The following is a 6,000-nucleotide window of genomic DNA, read 5'->3' as shown; positions in this document are numbered from 1 at the left end:
ACGTATCAGAGGGCACCAACTCTGAGGGATCTTATAGTGAAGAATGTACTGGATCCTCCTGCCCAGAGAAAGATTTCCTTCTTTGAAGGTAAGGGATTTTATCCCTGTAAAACATGTTATACTTGTAGGCACACGAAAGAAAGCAAGAAGAAAAAAACAAGTTTTAAATTGACCGTTACTGGCAGAGAATACCAGATAAAAGATTTTATCTCGTGTAGAACGGAAGGGATGGTCTACCTTCTGTCTTTCTAGACATTATGACCAGTGTCATACTAGAGACCCCTCCTTGTTATTGGTATGGGGGATAGAAAAATACAAACCCCTTTGGAGGGGTGATAATAAAGTTATAAAACGTAGTCAATCAGAATCCTGCTGGATACACAAGCTCCTTACCTTGGTACCATTGGGACACAATGTAAAATTCGATTTGAATTATTTTATCTCTAAGTTATTGATCTTTGATTCACTCTCTCTGTCATTTAGAATATTTAAAAAAAAAATTTAAAAATTTGTCTAGTACGTTATTGATTTTAATTGGATCTATTTTGTATTGAGCGTTGATTCACTCTCCTCATTTTATTATTATTTTAATATTACTTCTTTTATCAATTGCATAATGTATTTTAGTTCTTAGATGATGTTATTGATGCGGCTTTCTGCTAGCTGTTTCTGTCATTAGTTTTTGTCATCAGTTCTAAGGAAGTATTTATTTGCCCACTGGATGGAGCTTTTCATATATAATTCATTTGATTGCAATCTTCAAGTTATCCACAAGATGTCATATATGGGCCTTCGGCAGCTATTGTTTATTCATTAGACGTCTTATTATTGATATTAGCATTTGGAGCTGTTTTTTAGTTGCCCACCAGATGGCGCCATTTATATGAAAATTATTAAGTGTGGCAAAGTAATTTTAATTGTCTATTTTGTATTTTGTAATTGATTTTATCTTATTTCTATACCCTTGGCTACTTTGATTATTATGTTGGTAGCATTGTAGGATTGTTCTGAGATTTTAGATTACATTGATTCCAGGATGGTTGCCATGACAGCCGTTCCGCTTTATAAGTCACCTCCGTGCACCCGACTCTCACACCCTTTGAAAAAGTCACATGAACAGTGACACAACGTGTCAGGGAGAGAGCCGGGTGACGTCACTTCCGGTCGCGGCCGAGACCGGAAGTTCCTATGCTTCTAACGCTGGTTGTTTACAACTTAAACTGTAAGTTATTTTTGTGTACTAATAAAACTATTTGTGGAATTACTACACTATGGAGCCTTCCCCTTCCTTTATATGTGTATGAGCCTTCTCTATCCTGGTAACTGTGACTCTACTGAGGAACATCTTAGGAATTGATCGGTCACCATTTTGGATCGATTGGTGTTGGAAATACCAGAGACGCTTATCAATTGGATTTATGAGGTGAGAGGCTGGGGGAAACGGCACACAGTGGATGGTGGAGATTTTCTGGATATTGGCACTCTACACTTTATCTATGATGAACTACAGTCAGGTTCATAAATATTGGAACATCGACACAATTCTAATCTTTTTGGCTCTATACACCACAACAATGAATTTGAAATGAAACGAACAAGATGTGCTTTAACTGCAGACTTTCAGCTTTAATTTGAGGGTATTTACATCCAATTCAGGTGAACGGTGTAGGAATTACAACAGTTTGTATATGTGCCTCCCACTTTTTAAGGGACCAAAAGTAATGGGACAGATTAACAATCATCCATCAAACTTTCACTTTTTAATACTTGGATGCAAATCCTTTGCGGTCAATTACAGCCTGAAGTCTGGAACGCATAGACATCACCAGACGCTGGGTTTCATCCCTGGTGATGCTCTGCCAGGCCTCTACTGCAACGGTCTTCAGTTCATGCAGTTTTTTTGCACATTGCGGTATTATCACTTTGATTAGATATTTATTCATAATTGTATTATTATTTATGCAGTAAGTGCCACGTTTTCTTGTTAATCAATACGTGGGTAGGACCACGAGAAAATTAAAGACTAGGATCAATGAGCATGTGAATAATATAATTAAGGGATTTGACAAACATAGTGTCTCGCGACACTTTCAATTGAAACATATAGTGATCCCAGCAAGCTGCTCTTCTATGGTATTGATAGAATTATGGGATATTGGAGGGGGTCAGATATGCTCAAGGAGATGTCAAGGAGAGAAACACAGTGAGTGTATAGATTGGGATCTTTACATCCATACGGACTCGACATTGACATAGACCTCAATTGTTTTTTGACTAACTTTTAAAAAGGCCAACTTTATAATTTAGCACACTATGAACAAACATTTTGGCTATTACCAGTGTCTAGTTACTACCCACTTTGTTCTAATTTTACTTGTAGGATTTCTTTTAAATTTGTCACTTTTTGACGATAGTCTGGAGTTATTCTTTAATTCCACATCTGGCTGTTTAAGAAGTCATTACTTGGTACTTTCATTGCGTGCATTTTTGTAATCAATTATTTTCAGCTTCAGATGTCATGAGTTTAATGAGAAATGTATGATATTGTATGTTATTTTATATTTCAATGTTTTTATTGAAATAATAAAGTACAAAATAGCCAGTCACATAGGCAGATTAATATCAAATTATCAAAGCAATATATTCCAATACAGAAATAATTAAGGTAGATTCATAGTACTTATTCACCACCTATTGTGATAACAAGACATAAAAAGTGCGATAGGCATCCAAAAATCGGTGGGATTTAACCATAACCTCTCAATCATGAGCTGGGCAACCCTTGTGTGAGGGAATAGTAGAGACCCAGAGTCCTGGGAGGTCCAGGACATGGTCTCTGGGACAGTCCCAAGTCTCATGGTCATAGAAGGTCTCATATGAGATCATCCGTATTGTATCAAAGTTTCCGGAAATGGAAAAAAAGAACAAAACAAATAGAAAGAGAGAAGAGGAGGGAAGAAAGGAAGAAACGAGAGAGAAAGTGAAATGGGGAGGGAGAGGGCCGTCCTGGGATTCGCGATGGAGTTGAAATATATTCAATCCATGGGTCCCATATCTTCTTAAATTTCTTGACTTTATTACAGAGAATGTGAGTGAGTTTATCATTGACGATAATCCAATTAAGTTTATTCTTAACCTGGTCAAGAGGGATTATCGACTGTTTCCAATGTCTTGCAATCGTAATTCTTGCCGCCAGTAATATATATTTAGTCAATTTTACTGATTGTTTGGGTATTTCATCAGGCAATTTATGAAATAGGGCAGCTTCAGGAGATCTGTGAATGTTTACCCCCGTCACTGAATTGATTAAGTTGAAAATTCGAATCCAAAATATGGTTACGAGGGGGCACTGCCACCAAATATGGTGCATCGTCCCCAACTGACCACAACGTCGGAAACAGTTTGGTTAAGTGGAAGGATGCATCTTAGCTACTCTAGTGGGTACCAGGTACCAACGTAGGAGCGTTTTGTAGTTAGCCTCTATCAGAGTAGTATTAATGGAAATTTTGGATAACTGAAAAGCAAGATCTTGCCATTCAATAGTTAGATTCAAATCTCTTTCCCATTGGACCATATAGGCAAGTTTTGAATCTGGCTCAGTGAGGGAAGTATATATCGCAGAAATCTGACCCCTCTGAAAGCCTCTGGCCTGACAAGTTAATTAGAATGTTGTAAGCATAAGGGGGCCCACTACTTGGTTAAGTTTAGATCTGGCAAACGATGCAATTTGATTATACTGAAATATTTCGCTAGGGGGCATTAAAATATTGTATCGTGTGCAATTGATCCCCGTTCAGAAAGTCTCCAATTCTCAGCAGCCCTTTATTGAGCCACCACTGAAACACTTGCAGGGTCAAACCAGGTGGAAACTCCGGATTGCAGAAAATGGGAGCCAGTGGTGTATGAGGGGACGATAAAGGACTGCGGTTGTGAGTCCTATCCCATATTGCTAAGGAATGCGATAAGGTGGGGCATAGTATAGGTGGGCGTTGACGGTTAGGAAGCCACATTAATGATCCTATAGCCAACGGATGACAGGCAAGTGCTTCTATAGAGACCCAAAGAGGGACTGAGCTTTTAGCTGTGGTGTAGGCTAATTGGGCTATTTGAGCCGATTGGTAATATGCCTGAAAATTGGGGAGACCCAGCCCCCTCATAGGTTTTGGTGTGTAAAGTGTTCGCTTTTGTATCCGAGGTCTTGTATTACCCCATATGAACCGTGAAACCTCAGCCTGTAGACGTTGTATGTCTCCGCTCGGGACTGCCACCGGTAAAGTTCTAAAGTAGTAAAGGAGTCTAGGTAATAGTGTCATTTTTATTGAATTGACTCTGCCAAGCCATGAAAGGGAATAATCTGCCCAACAACAAAGATCCTCCTTGAGTCTTTTAAATAATGGGGGATAATTTGCCCTATATATGGTGTCTATAGAGGAAGTCAATTGCATTCCTAGGTACGGAAGAGAACAAGGATTCCATTTAAAGCTAAATGCATTTTGAAGAGCCTGCACTACAGCAGGCGGTAGTGGCATGTTAAATGCGACCATTTGTTGGGATTCAGACATAGACCGGAGAGTTGTGAAAAATGATCTAGTAGGGATGGCAAGTTGGGTAAAGTTACTTGGGGATTAGTGATATACATGAGAACATCTTCGGCAAACAATGCACATTTGTGTTCCTGTTGGCCATGACGAATACCATTAATATCAGGGTGGGAACGGATTGCCATAGCTAGGGGTTCTATTGCTAATGCAAATAGTAGAGGGGAGAGCAGACATCCCTGTCTCGTACGTCGCTGGACAGGGAATAATGGTGATTTATGACCTCTAATAGAAACAGGGGCTATTGGGGAGCAATATAGCATTTTTAATAAGGAAATAAACGTAGAGCCAAATCCTAGGGTCTCAAGGGTAATAAAAAGTTAGTCCCAATTTAAGCTATCAAGGGTCTTGTTAAGGTCCAATGAAAGGAGCAGGAGTTCCCGGGCAAGTGGAGCGTCCCAGTTAGACCTTACTGTTGAGATTAGAGTTATGGATCTACAAATTTGATCTAGGGTCTGACGTCCTGTTATAAATCCAGATTGGTCTTTATGAATGTAGTGTTCTAAAAAAAATGTTAAGGCGAGAAGCCAAGACTTTTGTAAGGATCTTTAAATCGCAATTTATTAATGAAATTGGACGGTAATTACGAACGTCAGTAGAGTTCCTGTTAGGTTTAGGAAAAACACTGATATACGCTTTATTTTCATCCAAGGGGACCGTACCTCCATCACGTAAGGAGTTAAAGTAAAGAACCATGTGTGGAACCAATTGTCCAGAGAATTTTTTATAGTATAGATTAGGAAGACCATCTGGGCCAGGAGATTTGTGGAGTGACAATGATTTAATAGCAGCACAAATCTCCTCGCCCGTAAAAGGTTGGTCCATAAGGTCTTTATGATCATCTGTGATGGATACAAGAGGGAGGTTCCCCAAAAATTCCCTAACGGATGGAGGGTCCGTGTCCCGAGGATTACTGTATAGGTCAGCATAAAAATCGTGGAATTCCCAAAGAATTTTTTGGGGGTCCTGAGAAAGATGACCTCCTGATAATCTTATTTTGGGGAGTGCCCTGTGAGAGTGTCTAGGGGTAAGCTTATGTGCTAATAAAGAACCCGGATGGTCCCGCCAGGTGAAAAATTTGTGATTCATCCACCTTAATTGTTTCTCAGCCCTAGTAGTAAGGCATAAATTAAGTTCCAAGCGAGATTGTTCCAGTTTAGTAAACAAGTTAGGAGATGGAGAGCGTTTATGTTGTTTAGTTAAGGTTTCAAACTCCCTGGTTTTGGCAGAGATCAATTCAATGTGAGCTTTGAGTCTGGAGGATAATTGAATAAAGGCTTCTCGGACAGAAGCTTTGTGTGCAGCCCAATTAACAGCAGGGGATGTGTCTTCTGTGTTAATATCAAAGTAAGTTTGTAAATGAGAAGAAATCTTAAGACAGTGAGATTCGTCACAGAGGAGA

This window comes from Aquarana catesbeiana, linkage group LG05 (genome assembly GCF_042186555.1).
Source record: "Aquarana catesbeiana isolate 2022-GZ linkage group LG05, ASM4218655v1, whole genome shotgun sequence".
Classification (NCBI taxonomy): Eukaryota; Metazoa; Chordata; class Amphibia; order Anura; family Ranidae; genus Aquarana; species Aquarana catesbeiana.
Note: the sequence above shows the minus strand (reverse complement) of the source record.